This window comes from Myxine glutinosa, chromosome 11 (assembly GCF_964187855.1).
Source record: "Myxine glutinosa chromosome 11, kmMyxGlut1.1, whole genome shotgun sequence".
In the NCBI taxonomy this organism is placed as follows: Eukaryota; Metazoa; Chordata; class Myxini; order Myxiniformes; family Myxinidae; genus Myxine; species Myxine glutinosa.
Genome location: NC_136271.1, coordinates 31,632,316 through 31,647,635, shown reverse-complemented (window position 1 = coordinate 31,647,635; position 15,320 = coordinate 31,632,316).

Genomic DNA, 15,320 nt, shown 5'->3' with positions numbered 1-15,320 from the left:
TCTCTTGCTCCCAGCCAGACCCATTATTGTTAATCTCTTGTCCCCAGCCAGACCAATTATTGTTAATCTCTTGCTCCCAGCCAGACCCATTATTGTTAATCTCTTGCCCCCAGCTCGATCAATTATTGTTAATCTCTTGTCCCCAGCCAGACCAATTATTGTTAATCTCTTGTCCCCAGCCAGACCAATTATTGTTAATCTCTTGTCCCCAGCCAGAGCAATTATTGTTAATCTCTTGTCCCCAGCCAGACTAATTATTGTTAATCTCTTGTCCCCAGCCAGACTAATTATTGTTACTCTCTGGCTCCCAGCCAGACCCATTATTGTTAATCTCTTGCCCCCAGCCAGACCCATTATTGTTAATCTTTTGGCCACAGCCAGATCAACTATTGTTAATCTCTTGCCCCCAGCCAGACCCATTATTGTTAAACTTTTGGCCACAGCCAGATCAACTATTGTTAATCTCTTGCTCCCAGCAAGCTAGTACTCATTTTGTCAACCTTTACAGTATGACAGCTACTGAGTCGACCCTTCTGGTGCTACGTTGGCACGGCTGGCGGTTGAACGTAGGACACAAAGATCCTAATCCAACTGCATTAATTATTAAGCCACCACCAGGCATTATAATAAAAGTAGTAACTAAAACGGTACCCGGTAGAGTGCATATCTCCGCCAGGCTGGACAGTTTACATTTTGTATCCCACTGATAGGCTGGATCTGGATCCAGACCTGAACCAAAATCTTATCAGCTTGTTCTTGTTGCCTAACCATCTGTTCCACCTCGTTTTGTTATAACTCATCCATAACCTTTTGAGATATTGTGCTACTGCATATACCGTTTTTGGACTTATCTCTCAATGGTGAAGAATCACTTTAAAAAATCCAGTATCTGGATCCAGATCTTCACCAAAATCAAATCGATTCGTCCTTGTCACACACCCAACCTGTCCAACAAATTTCGTCCCAATCTGTCAATAGCGTTTTGAGATAGCCTGTTCACAAACAGACAAACAAACAGGGCTGAAAACATAACATCCGCCCACCTCTGGTGGTGAAGGGTAAATGTAAATTCCAGGCAATTGGTCATGCAACAACTTTAACGAGTGAATAAGGCGATGTATTGTGCTCAATTAGATTTATTTGGATTAAGTGCTATGCCTACGATTGAACATGGAAGAAATTGTTTATTACCTCCACCAACGAAGGTGGCTGTAGGTAGCTTTCACCCATGTCTGTCTGTTTGTCTGTGGGCAGGATATCTCAAAAACTTGTGCACCGTTTTGGATGACATTTGGTGGACAGGTTGGGTATCTGCTAATGACGAATTGTTTCGATGTATTTGAAGATCTGGCTCCGGTTGAGTGTCTGAAGATGTTGAAGATCAAAAACAACATGGGGTCCATAATGTCCAACAGCAACCACTGCTAGTAGACAAGTTGTGCTGAATTATATTAATTATGATAATACTAACTTAATAACTGCGAGCAGTTATGCCTGCGTCCAAGTCATCCCAATTTGATCAGACATGTGACCCATGATGTCATTGGTATCAAACTTGTTTTCTCCATGTGTCGTCGATCACATATTTAAAGTTTCAAATTAATCGGATAAGGTTTAGTTTTCTATCCAATATGGCTGCCAGACCATGTGACCTATGACGTTTAAATTTTCATTATATTCTCCGTGGTTAGTCGATCATATTGTTACGGTTCGCGGTTAAGGATGTTATATTTGCCGAGCGGAGGCCCCGCGACCTAACAGTTTCCCCGATTCACCCAAACGTTGGCCCGATCGCGCCACAGCCACTCAATGTGGAAAACTCTAAAACGACCGAATGTAGAGAAGAAGAAGAAGACGTACAGAAGAGTAACGGGATTTATTATTACACACACAAGCAAAAAGGAGCAGTCACGGTTATGTACAGGGACATGAAAAAGCAGGTGACACAGGGAAAATTACTAGCTTATACAGACTTAATTGACTACCCAGGACAGAACAAACAGAACAAACTCACATACACGAATGGGGAAATTGCAGGCAGGATTGGCTGGAGAGGAGAGGAAGGTCCGGAGCTGGCAGCACGATCGGCGCGTTCGGCAGCCGCCGTCCCTTCGCGGCCCTGCTCAAAACCGCCGTCCAGGCCCCAAACGGCTGTCGAATGTTGTTGCTGCTGTGGACGCTGCCGCTGGCGAGCAAGGCGACGAATAGCAGGCTTTGTGCTTCACTGGATGATCTCCTCTCTCTCTCTTGGACCTCACAACCCAGCTCTCTCTTTTGCACCTCACCACGCAGCTCAGCCTTGGACCTCACAACTCAGCTCTTGTCATAGCTCATCTCTCATCTCCTGGTCCGTGCTCCCTCACTCACCTCCTCTCTCTCTCTTGGACCTCACAACCCAGCTCTCTCTTTTGCACCTCACCACGCAGCTCAGCCTTGGACCTCACAACTCAGCTCTTGTCATAGCTCATCTCTCATCTCCTGGTCCGTGCTCCCTCACTCATCTCCTCTCCTTGGGGAACGTCCTGCGGCAGGTTATATAGGCCCCGCCCCTCAACCTTCGCGAACCTCCTTGATGTTTCTCTCCACACCCTCTCCAAGTCCAACCCCTTGTTCGTGGTTGGTTGAGTGGGGCTGACTCACTCCTCCCCTCTATGACGAGGTGGGGACCCGCCTTTCTTCCCCAACCCTGCCTCGTGGTCAATGGCGGCAATTGTTGGTTGGCAATGCGAATGGCAATTGACAAAAGGGGAAATGGAGGTTTTTGGGAATGGGAATGAAGGGAATCTATCTTTTCCACTTGGTGCAATGGAGTGTCATGTTAATGGACGACAAAGCCTTAATCTAAAACACATAATAAAGATATAAGCTACTGAACAAGGGTTTTATCGTGTCCTTCAATGTGTGCTTTATGGAATTAACTACCGGGACGCCCTTTTAACCTTTACATAACACTGGAGGCAGGAGGGGCCAGAATCAACCAATGTTACATAACAATTTCCAATACAATACAACACAATCAAAAAAATACAGTCCTCATAGCCGCAACAATATGTATGAGGTTTTGCATCGATCTGGTAAGCCAATCTGGAGAACATGTTTATGGGGGAGGTTAGATATTGCCATGTAACAGATATAAGTGTATATAGTAGTATGGTCCGTGTACAAGTAGTTAGCCAATCTCGATGTAATAAACAGGGACGTGTCAGCTGGATTGTCTTGTTTGAACCTGCCCCATACAGAGGGTTGTGCGTTGTAATAAATAGCTCAGGATTAAAGTTAGACAAGCGTGTGTAAAGCCTCTTGTGTCCTGTCACCAGGTGGGAGAGGGTGGTCTTTGGAAAGCAAAGGGCAGAGCAATGCATATCGTAATGGGGCTCTGCCAGGCAAAGGAGAGAGGGGGGCGGAGCTATGGATGCCTCCAGGGGCAGAGTGATGTCCATAGTGTCAGAGGGAGGAGCCAGTGTCATGTGGGCTCAGGGCGCTTGAGGGTAGTGCAGGCAGAGGAGAATTTGCAGTGTGCCAGAGAGGGAGTGTCCTGATCGTGCTCTGAGGAGAGGAAAGTTCATGCCCTGAGAAGAAAATCACTTTTGCTCGTATGTCATGTCTACTTCTTCACCTTGCTCGCCTGCTGGGCCACCGCCCATTCGCCTCATCGCCGGCTCAACCCACCTGCCATGGACTTCTCACCCTCTCTGTCACCACAGCAGAGCTAAGGCCACCCGGTTCTCGTTCACTTTACCCGTCTGTGATCAAATCCAGTATGAGGCGCCTTAGATTTATTTAGATTTTTTAAAAATCTCATGAAAGCTACGGTTACGGGAAATAAACCTGTTGATTTTACAAGAGCTAAGGTGCTCTTGTTTCTCCTCCAAGCCGCCATAATTGATGCAGTCTGACGGAGTTAAAGCCAGTTCAGTCCATTCGTCCAGCACCAGTATTAATCGGCCTGGACAAGACAATATTTTGAGGTTTTTCTTTTTTTTTTAAAATATGGTTGTGAGACATGACTGATATCATCATTTTAATTATCTTGACAAATTTCTTGTTAAATCACCCACAATAATTTTCGTATTGATCGGAAAAGGATTTTGATCCATCCAATTATGGCTGGCATACCACTTCACTGATGACATCATCATTATCAGTTTTATTCCCCTTTGGGAGGACCTGGCATGTGCCAAGTTTAGAAAATTTCTGTTGAACGGTTTGAGAGAATATGTCCAAAGTTTTTTTCCTTTAACCCAATAGGGCTGCCATACCACATGATCTATGATATCATGGTTATCAACAAAAATATCTCCATGGGTAGTCGCTCCTATGTTGAAAGTTTCGTATCGATCGGACACACGGTTGGAGAGTAAAGCAATTTAAAGTGAATAAAAACGCAAAACGGCGGCTGAAGTATAATTTGGCCTAGGCCGAGCGAAGCGAGGTCGAGGCTGTTTATTCCTGATACGTGAAACCTTGCATCCCATACCTGCAGAAAATAGATTTTCTGGAAGGTTAGCTACATTTTCCATCCAATCATCATGTAACTTTGTTTAAAAAAATTATCCAAGGGTAGGCGCTCCCATGTTCAAAGTTTTGTGTCAGTCGCTCAAGCGGTTGTGGAGAAAACAAATTTTAAACTGAATAAAATTGAAAAAGTGAGGGTAGAAGAAATCGAAAATTGTGGGCCTTGGCCGACATTCCACAACATGGTCAAGGAAGGTTGTGGATGACTATCTTATTATAATAGAGCAAATATACAGTATATGGTTATGTTTGTTTATATGCGACCAAAACGTCTTCTTCTTCTTCAAATAATCTATATATTATATATAAAACACAGTTTGTGTGTGTGTAATGTTACCGATAGACTCCTAAACGGAGAGGCTCACGTGCTTGATATTTGGCATAGACATGGCCATTGAGCCTGGGAAGAACATGGCCGACCTAAAAATATTTGACGAGATCCATATTTTTTATTCATATTTACCTCAGCGCATTTCAGCGAGGAACATTATACACGGAATCTCAGCCTTTGCCAGAGCAGCTCGCTGATTCGCTCAGAGCGATCACGTGATGTTCCATCCTCGCTGCCAGACCACTGAACTGAAAATATATAGAATGACCATTGCCATTCACACCACATAGGTGGAGATGCAGCTACCGGGCGCCATCTTGGTTGGCACTCGATGCTGGGCGATGGTGATTTCCGTCACACGTTTGCACGTAATTCAGAGCGAAAAGCGATTGCGTTTTTTCACCTTTTGTGCAATCGTGTTTTGTGTCGATTTTGTGCGATATGAATTAAACGTCTTTGAAACAGCTGTGAAACGTCTTTCCACAACCCTTCCTTAACCGATTGGAGCAGTTTATTGCCGCACAAAATGGCATTTTAACAGTTGTCTCGCTTTTAAAATCTGGGACACGTTCAAAACAAACGAGATCCGCGAAGCGAGTCGGCCGAGTCGTGCTAACCAAGATGGCGACATGGCGGCTACACTTTTTACGGAGTATGAGCGTTCTATATATTTTCAATTCAGTGCGCCAGACTCGCTCACGTACTTGATTTGTGGCATAGACATGGCCATTGGGCCTGGGAAGGACATGGCCTACCTAAAAATGACCTCCGATGACGAGATCCATATTTTTTAAATTCATATTTAACTTAGCGCATTTCAGCGAGGAACATTAGGCCAAAAAAACATGTTTAGCGTCCTGCCTTTTTGAAAAAAAGGAGGAGGTGGCACCTTTTTTTTTCTTTTTTCTTTTTCAAAATGGCCGCCAGGCTCATTTTTCCCAAGATGGTCGCCTGCTTTTTTGTTTCTTTAGATTTGTAATACATGTAGAATGTTTGGGTCTTGACGATCTGTGTTGACAAAATACAACATGTACTGAGTAACATATTAATAAAAGACTAGTAAAAGAGACCATCTATATTATAATAGCCGTAGATGATTCTCTGTCTGTCTGTCTGTCTGTTGGGCGTCTGTCCGGGGTGTGGCTTACTCGGTTTGCAGAGTAGCTCCACCCATTCTGGGAGTGGCTTCATATAATTATAAACAAATATCCACCATTTTATTAACTCGCATAGCTTTGAGGCCTGTTTTGTAGGCCCGTGGTGTCTTGCTCTCTCTCCCAGTTTTATTTCAAATCAAATTCGATATATCATTTCATTTTTCACAGTCGCTAACATCGTTTTAGACTCGGTTGAAAAAAAACGGGAAGAAAATCCAATGAAAGTTGCCGTTTATAGAACGAAATGAATTCTCAAACGCCTGTAACTTCAAGGCCATTGAGTCTCTCTCACGCCTTTATCTCCAATCTAACTCACCATATGATTTCATTTTTATCGATGGTTTTAGACTCGGTGTCAGCAATAATTGAGAACATTCCACACACGCGGGAAAATGCAGAGATATATTTTTAAAAATCGCGTCATGGTTATACATACACCGCCCAACATGACACCGACGGCAACGTGTCGATATATATTAAAAATTCGCTTTTGCTTTTCCGTTAAGATATATTACTTTTTCGTTTGATGACAGTCGTCACAAAAACGTCAACAATGATGCCGACATATATTTCTTCGTTTTTATTTCATTCAACATTATTATCCGGAAGTAAAATATGTTTCAGGAAATTACCGAGAGATATTTCTTCGTTTTTTAAAATTAGTTATGTGCGCATACACTTTAAATAGGTTTATTTGAAATCTTTAATTTTCCACAACATAATTTACTTGCCATTTATCATTTGATGATTACGAGACAAATTCCTCTTGAGGATCGCGACAATTCATGCGCTGCGTGGAAACTTCTATTTCCAAAATGAATGAGACGATCGATGAAGAACACAGACTTGAACAGGATGTAGCAAGAAAACGAATGAGACGGGCGAACGAGTCCATCGACGAACGTCAATGCAAACTTGAACATGATGGAGCAAGAAAACGAATGAGACGGGCGAACGAGTCCATCGACGAACGTCAATGCAAACTTGCGGGGTCACCCGTGGGAATCCCACGGGCATGGACGTGTGTGACATTTCGACATATTGAGTTAGATGCTGCACATTCATTTTTACAAAATGGTTACTGGCAAGTCATCAGATCCAGAAATGGTGTAATGAACACAATTTATTTACGCGCAAGCACGAAAGCAAGACGGGCCGATTTCCGATTCCGACGGGCCGACGGGCGAGACGGGCCGATTTGGAGCAAGAAAAAGAACGAGACGGGAGCAAAACGAGAGAAACGAGACGGGGAAAGCCGATTGGAGAGGAGAGTGAGGAGCGATTGGAGAGGCGAGTGAGGAGCGATTGGAGAGGAGAGTGAGGAGCGATTGGAGAGGAGAGTGAGGAGTGATTGGAGGGGAGTGTGAGGCGCGATTGGAGAGGAGTGTGAGGCGTGATTGGAGAGGAGTTTGAGGCACGATTGGAGAGGCGAGTGAGGCGCGATTGGAGAGGAGAGTGAGGAGCAATTAGAGAGGAGAGTGAGGAGTGATTGGAGGGGAGTGTGAGGCGCGATTGGAGAGGAGTGTGAGGCGTGATTGGAGAGGAGTGTGAGGCGCGATTGGAGAGGCGAGTGAGGAGCGATTGGAGAGGCGAGTGAGGAGCGATTGGAGAGGAGAGTGAGGCATGATTGGAGAGGAGTGTGAGGTGCGATTGGAAAGGTGTGTGAGGCACGATTGGAGAGGAGTGTGAGGCGCGATTGGAGAGGAGTGTGAGGCGCGATTGGAGAGGAGTGTGAGGTGCGATTGGAGAGGCGTGTGAGGCACGATTGGAGAGGAGTGTGAGGCGCGATTGGAGAGGAGTGATTGGAGGGGAGTGTGAGGCGCGATTGGAGAGGAGTGTGAGGCACGATTGGAGAGGAGTGTGAGGCACGATTGGAGAGGAGTGTGAGGCGCGATTGGAGAGGAGTGTGAGGCGCGATTGGAGAGGCGTGTGAGGGATTGGAGAGGAGAGGAGTGTGAGGGATTGGAGAGGTGAGGGATTGGAAAGGAGAGGAATGTGAGGGATTGGAGAGGAGAGGAGTGCTAGGTGGAGAGAGGAGAGTGTCAGGTGGAGACAGGAGAGTGTCAGGTGGAGAGGAGTGAGGGGTCACATATTATGTGAAATAAATAAATTGTGTTCATTACACCATTTCTGGATCTGATGACTTGCCAGTAACCATTTTGTAAAAATGAATGTGCAGCATCTAACTCAATATGTCGAAATGTCACACACATCCATGCCCGTGGGATTCCCACGGGTGACCCCGCTAGTTTCATATATTTGCATACTGTACTTTGTTTTCTTTTGTGTCTTTATACAGGTATACAGAAAAATTCAAGATGAGATTTGCAAACAATATCTTACCTATTTTATTATTACAATACAATAATGTATCTAAATGCATTTTACATTATATTTCATTATTTCTCAACCATATCTTCTTCCTAACATGGTAAAGCTACATGTACTCTACTTTGCAGATAAACTACAGCACGCTAGCGCTCGCACTAACAATCTATAGCACGCTCACACGTTTTGCTAGTCTACAACAACCAGCCGCATATTGCTGCCGGACCTGTATGTACGTGTATCACAGACGGGATTATTTTGTGTGAGCGGCCATGAAACAATTATGATGGAGACTATCAAATCGAGAGAGTAAGAAAATTGATTGCTCGCGATCAGTCGAACGATGTTTAAAAAAAGAAAAGAAAAAAAAGGAGGCGGCCTCTAAAAAGGAGGCGGGCGGAGACGCTAAACATGAATATTTTTTTGTTTGGCCTTATATACTGAATCTCAGCCTGTGCTGCAACGTCATTGTTGACTGGCCGTCCCCTTCCCCTCCTCCCCTTCCCCCTCCCCTTTCCTCCTCTCCCCCTCCCCCTTCCTCCTCCATCCTCCCCTTCCCTCCTCCCCTTCCCCCCTTCCCCTCCCCTCCTCCCCTTCCTTCTCCCCTAACCCCTCCTCCCCCTCCCCTTCCCTTCCCCCCTCCCCTTCCCTTCCCCCCTCCACTTCCCCCTTCCCTCCCCCTCTCCCCTCCCCTCCCCTTCCCACCCCTCTCTTCCCCCTCCCCCCTCTCCTCCCCATTACCCACCCCTCCCCTTCCCCCTCCCCCCGTTCGCCTCCCCTCCCCCACCCGGCAATGCTGGGTACTTCTGCTAGTTTATTATAATCGAGCAAACGTATATGGTTATGTTTGTTTTTATATGTGACCCAAACGTCTTCTTCTTCTTCAAATAAAATTAACACCCAAAACACTCCGTGAACTCTTAATTACGTTAAGACTGCTGAGACCCCTCAGACCTTTGACGACCCTTTAAAGCCCCCAATACCCTTAAGACCACCAAGACCACTGAAGACCCAAAATACCCTTAAAGACCCTGAAGACCCAAAATACCCTGATGACTCCAAAGACCCCAAATACCTAAAACACCCCAGAGACCCAAAATACCCTTAAAGGTCCTGGGGATCAAAAAGACCCTCAAGACCCAAATGGCCCAAAAGACCCTGAAGACCCAAAAAACTCCGAAGACCCAAAACACCTTGAAGTCACAAAAGACCCCGAAGACCCAAAACAACCTGAAGACCCAAAAAACTCCAAAGACCCAAAACACCCTGAAAACCCAAAAGACCCCAGGGACCCAAAATACCCCAAAGACCCAAAACACCCTGAAGACTCAAAATATTATTAAAGACTCAGAGGAACCAAAAGACCCTAAAGACCCAAAAGACCCCAAAACACCCCAAAGGCCCAGAGGATCCAAAAAGACACCAAAGACACAAATGGCCCCGAAGACCCAAAATATCCCAAAGACCCAAAAGACCCCAAAGACCTAAAAGACCAAGAAGACCCAAAACTCCCCGAAGACCCAAAAAGACGCCGAAGACCCAAAACACCCCAAATACCCAAAACACCCCGAAGACCCAAAACACTCTGAAGACCCAAAAGACCCCAAAGACCCCAAACACCCCAAGGACCCAAAATACCTGAAAGGCCCAGAGGATCCAAAAGACCCTGAAGACCCAAATAGCCCCGAAGGCCCAAAAGACCCTGAAGACCCAAAAAACCCTGAAACCCAAAAGACCCCGGGGACCCAAAAGACTCCGAAGCCCCAAAACACTCCAAAGACTCAAAATATTATTAAAGACTCAGAGGAACCAAAAGACCCAAAAGACCCCGAAGATCCCAAAGACCACAAGACCCAAAACACTCCGAAGACCCAAAATACCCTGAAGACCCAAAACACCCTAAAGACCCCAAAGACCCAAAACACCCTGAAGACCCCAAAGAACCTTTAGACCCAAAAGACCCTTAAATACCCCAAAGAACCAAAATACCCCAAAGACCCTTAAATACCCAGAGGAACCAAAATACCCTTAAGATCCAAAAGCCCCTGAAGACACTGAAGACCCAAAAGACCCCGAAGACCTAAAGCACCCCGAAGACCCAAAATACCCTTAAAGGCCCAGAGGATCCAAAAGACCCTGAAGACCCAAATGGCCCTGAAGACCCAAAACACCATGAAGACCCAAAAGACACCGAAATGGTCAAAGATGCCTATCCCTCTGAAACGATGTGTGGTGAGGTGCACACAGCGCGCCGAGTCACGCTAGTTACTAGTAATAATAATCTGAACAAAGTCAATCGGTTACCAGCCAGGATGGGTTGGTCTCCTAATAACTATAGTTGTTGGCAACTCCATGCAGTAATGCTGAACAAGTGTCTCCGTGGCTGTAGCTGCCATCTTGATTTCTCGGAAAGGATAGATGGAAGATCAGAAATGTTGAAAATCATAATCACTGTACTCTATAACTTATTCATTCCAGTTCTCTCCATCAAAATGTAGCGACTTCCAAATGTGGAAAAACAATCAATTTTGATTGGCCTGTGTTGGCCATTTTATATATTTCAGATATTTGTCCTTCACAAACTTGATGCACCCCAGTCCATCAAAAGTGTATCTCAAGTTTTGGGTGAATTAGTTAAAATTGTTCTGGAGGATATCTTTAAACTTTCTTCGAAAAAAAAAATCCATGAATCCATGATAGTCACCAATATTTTGGACCAATCAGCTTGGTTGGAGGGTATGCTCAACATCTCGTAGCTTGCAAACAGCCTGTGAAGTTTTGATTTGATCGGTGTGGTGGTCACAAAATAATACAGACAATAATAAAACCTCCAGCAAGGACAATAACCTTCCAGCCATACTGGCTTTGAGGCCAAGTACTAATAACATCCATCGCCCTCTTTGTGCAGGCAATGGGGCATCGACTAAGGTTGTGAAACGTTTTCTTAGCTGAGAATGTGCCCTTCCCATGTATCAACTCCATCACGAGGTGCTCCTGAAGTACCCTCTACCAGGGTGAGATGTTACTGTGCGTCACAGTGGGTGGACACAGCGGACAAGGATACCTATACACACAATCGCCTACCTACCAATACACAATTTTGGAAAGGTACCAAAGGTTCTTCAATATCTACAAGGTAAATTAACTGTGTATAGGTATCCTTAAACTGTGTATATACTTTTTTTTTAAGTTGCAGAAGTACCAGAATAAAGTATTAAAAAGGAGCCAGTCAGGCCAGTTGTTGTTGTTTCTTTCTGGGCACTTGATGCTCAGTGCCAGATGTGTTTTTGTACGTGGGCATTCATAAAGTGGAAAATTAAGAGAGACTATTCCAATTCTGTCTGTGGCCTTTTCACTCTTACGAGCTTTTCATTGTGTCCACTCTTCCATGGGCCGTTCCTGATGTCTATAAAAAAGCCATCACGGCTGGATGCGTTCACTGCCCCCGCAAGGCTCCTACCCCAATCGCTCTACACCCCCACCATACCGAAGCCTTTTCAAGAAAAGAATGACTGGGCGTTTAATCGGCTATTAGCCGGTGCCCTGTCCCTGCTTTGTTCATGCAAATTGTAGGGCCGAGGCCTACCAGGCGTCATGCAGTGCAGAGGCCCACCATAATACTAGGTACAGTAATTCCCAACAGAGGTGCTATAAACCTGGACACCATTACTTTTATCTTGTAATTACATGACTTTCTGTTCATAGTTGTCTACATAATCATTGGTTTGCTGCTAAACCATTTCAAACATCAACTAGTAAAATATTACGGTTGTTAAGATGTGCTCATGACCTTGGTAATAGTGAATTGCGTAATCGACGGCCTTTTTTTTTTTACAATTAATACAACAACAAAAAACCCCGTACATCTGTTCCTATCAAACTCTGAGGAAAGCATCGGGTACCTTAATTATGTAATGAAAAACTAGCTGCTCATGTCATTTACCCGTAAGCTTTTCTTTCGCATCGGTCAGAACCTTTCCTAGATGGACCACAAAAAGAAGTACCGGTAAGCATAAGGGACAAGACTGAACACCTATTGGTCATTTATGGCCATGCCGAGTCCTTCCTTAACAATCCTCAGCTGTTCACAGATGGCGAGGCTTCCCCACTTTGGGGCGGCGCTCCAGCAACTGTCCTTGCAGATGCTGCTGATGCTGTGTCTGCAGATTATCAGAAACTCTCATCAATATAATCCGAGCCTTTTCTTGGTTCAATGTAGACTGGTTAGTGGCCTCTTCATCCTCCATCATCTTTCTTCCGGTCTTGTTCCCCAAGTCCTCTTTTTCCTTTGTTCCTTCTGAATCGCACCATATTGCATTCTCTCATATTTGAAATTGACAACCCAATTAGAATGCCCTTCCCTCTAGTTCTTCCAGAGAGCAACCTATTTCCATTTTATGTTGGTGTATTCTTTATTCAGGAACAACCTTGTCCTTCAACAGCTTTTTTGTAAACATTGTCGAGGTTCATGGAGGAGCTAGTACGAGTACAATGAACGGAGCAGGACACAACAGGACACAAGGAACAAGAGAGTGCGGAAGGTGGTGGGGACACAAACAGCAGAGCCGAAGGCCAAGATAGAGGCAGACTTGGACAAACAATGGGTGTGGGGAGGAATGTTGGTTCCACGGGTGGGAGAAAACAGGAACGAATGAGTGGAGGTGAGCAGTGATCCTGGATTTACATAGTTTAACCATAATTCGGTTCATAGTGGACCATGTGTGATCTGCCGAAACTTGGGGAAGGGACAAAGCGCAGAAGGAACCGAGGGTGCAACACAAGAAAGGAGGTGGTAGAAGAACGAGAGACCACCGACCCGTCCACGATGGCGTAGCGATCGACTCATCTTCATCACAGGATAGTACAATGATCTTGAAAGCCTTGGTTGCCATGACGTCAAGGTGAACAATATGTGAGGCAGGGGAGCCAGCCCAGAGGGGAGAGCAGTTCTCCATCAAGCTGCGGATGAAGGCCTTATAGGTGGATAGGAGTTCAGACATGCCAAGGAAGGACTTTGCACGATGGAGAATGGCCAGTTTATCGACAGAGGACCTTTATCGACCCACGCTGATTTTTGTTTTATCACTGTGCTGTCCTGATGGTGTTGGTGTGGCTTAGCCTGGTGTTGGCTTAGCGGTTAGGGTGCCGGCTTGGGATCCTAGGATCCTGCGCTCGAATCCCGGTTGATCGCTGAATTAACACCAGGGGGGTTGACTCAGCCTGTCATCCTTCCGAGGTCGGCAAATTGAGTACCAGCTTGCTGGGATGAATGATCCCGGTGTGTACCCCGGCTTAGAATAGGTACACCATATCCCTGCGCGTCATAAGAGGCGACCATGGGTTGGCGTCAGGAAGGGCATCCGGCCATAAAAACATTGCCTCAAACAGGGAACCATGATTGTCATGGGGCCCGCAAGGCTAACCCCCACCCTAGCGGGGAAAAATGGCCTCAAAACGATCATTCATTCATTCATTCACTGTGCTTCTTGATGCTTGTTACCCTGATTGACTTAAATTTCCACATTTGTTTTTCACCCAGCCCTTTTATGAGTCTTAAGTTCCGTTCCTAAAAAATATCCTAGCCACTTTAGTAAGGATCATTATTCCATTGCTTCAAGCAGATGTGATTACATGGAGTTTATTTTCATTTTCTTGCATTGAAATCCATGATCAATGCCCATTTTTGTTTTTAAATGCTAATTGAGTGTTTCACCAGAAGGATGATGTGGACTTCACCTTTCACCACAAATGGTCTTCCAGCCACACCTATAATATGATTCACTTACAAGAAACGTCAACACAGGATGAGGCCAATGTCCCATTATGGGTGCGCTGATATTGCTAACTTATGGTTGTTTGTCCGTGCTATATCCTTTTCAAATGCTGAGCATCAAGTAAGTAAGTACCACCTTTTAAAATCGTTGGTCTAACTCAGCTAAGGTTCGAACCGCCGTTGCTTGGTGCACATGTGCAGAAACCCCAGGAGATGGTGGTGTTCAGGGCATCATAAAGTATGCATGAAGTATGCGGGATAAGGATTGTTACCTAAAATGGCTCACTGCGCTTCTAAAAGAGGCTGAAAATACTTGGAAAAGTAACTGAGAGAAAGGGTTGTGCCTCTACACATCAAAGATTTGGATAATTTTCTCAGCTCGCCGAATGGGTAGCTGCTCGTACTGAAAACTCCCGTCCAGTGGGCCAGTGTGAGGCCTGAGTGGACGGTGGTGTAACGCATTCAATCGTGTCCGTCCGTGTGTGTGTGTTCATATGTTCGTGTGTTTGTGAACAAGATATCTGGAAAAGTTCTGAACGGATTTGGATGAAAGTTGGTGGGATGATTGCCCTTGGGATAAGGAAGAATTGATTAGTTTTTGGTGAAGCTCAGGATATTATTCCGGATCCAGGAATATTTTTTGGAAATTTTTTTGGGAAAGATTTTTTCTGTTTTACTGCATTAAAGCTTTTATTCTTACTCTTAAATGATGTTTTTCTCCTCTAATTCCGAGATATATCAAAATAAATTATCTGACAGTTAGGGCTTACTTTCTTTTTCATTTATTGTTTTTAAATGCTTAAATGTTTTTAAATGCTACGTCTCCGTTTTAAACAAAACGTATTATTCTAACTTGACCCACGGCGGGAGTATGCGCTCTACTGAGTGGCGTTCTAGTTGATCCTTTGCTGCACAGATCATTGCTCAGAGCAGGGTTTTTGGTCATCCCATCATTATTCTTGCGTGGATGTTAAACATCCCTTGATAACATTTAAGCAGCATAGGCTCTTGGGCTTGTATCACGAAATAATAAAGAGCAGACCTTCCTCCATGTCCCCCAACTCACAATTAATAACTGTTTGCCCAACTCACAATTAATTCATTAACGTCACTCATAGGTTGAGGTAAGACTATTTCAGAGTCAACAGTATTTAATTCAACATCCATTATCCATGAAAGAATGATACTGGTCAATAAATTTCAGCATCTTCTTTCA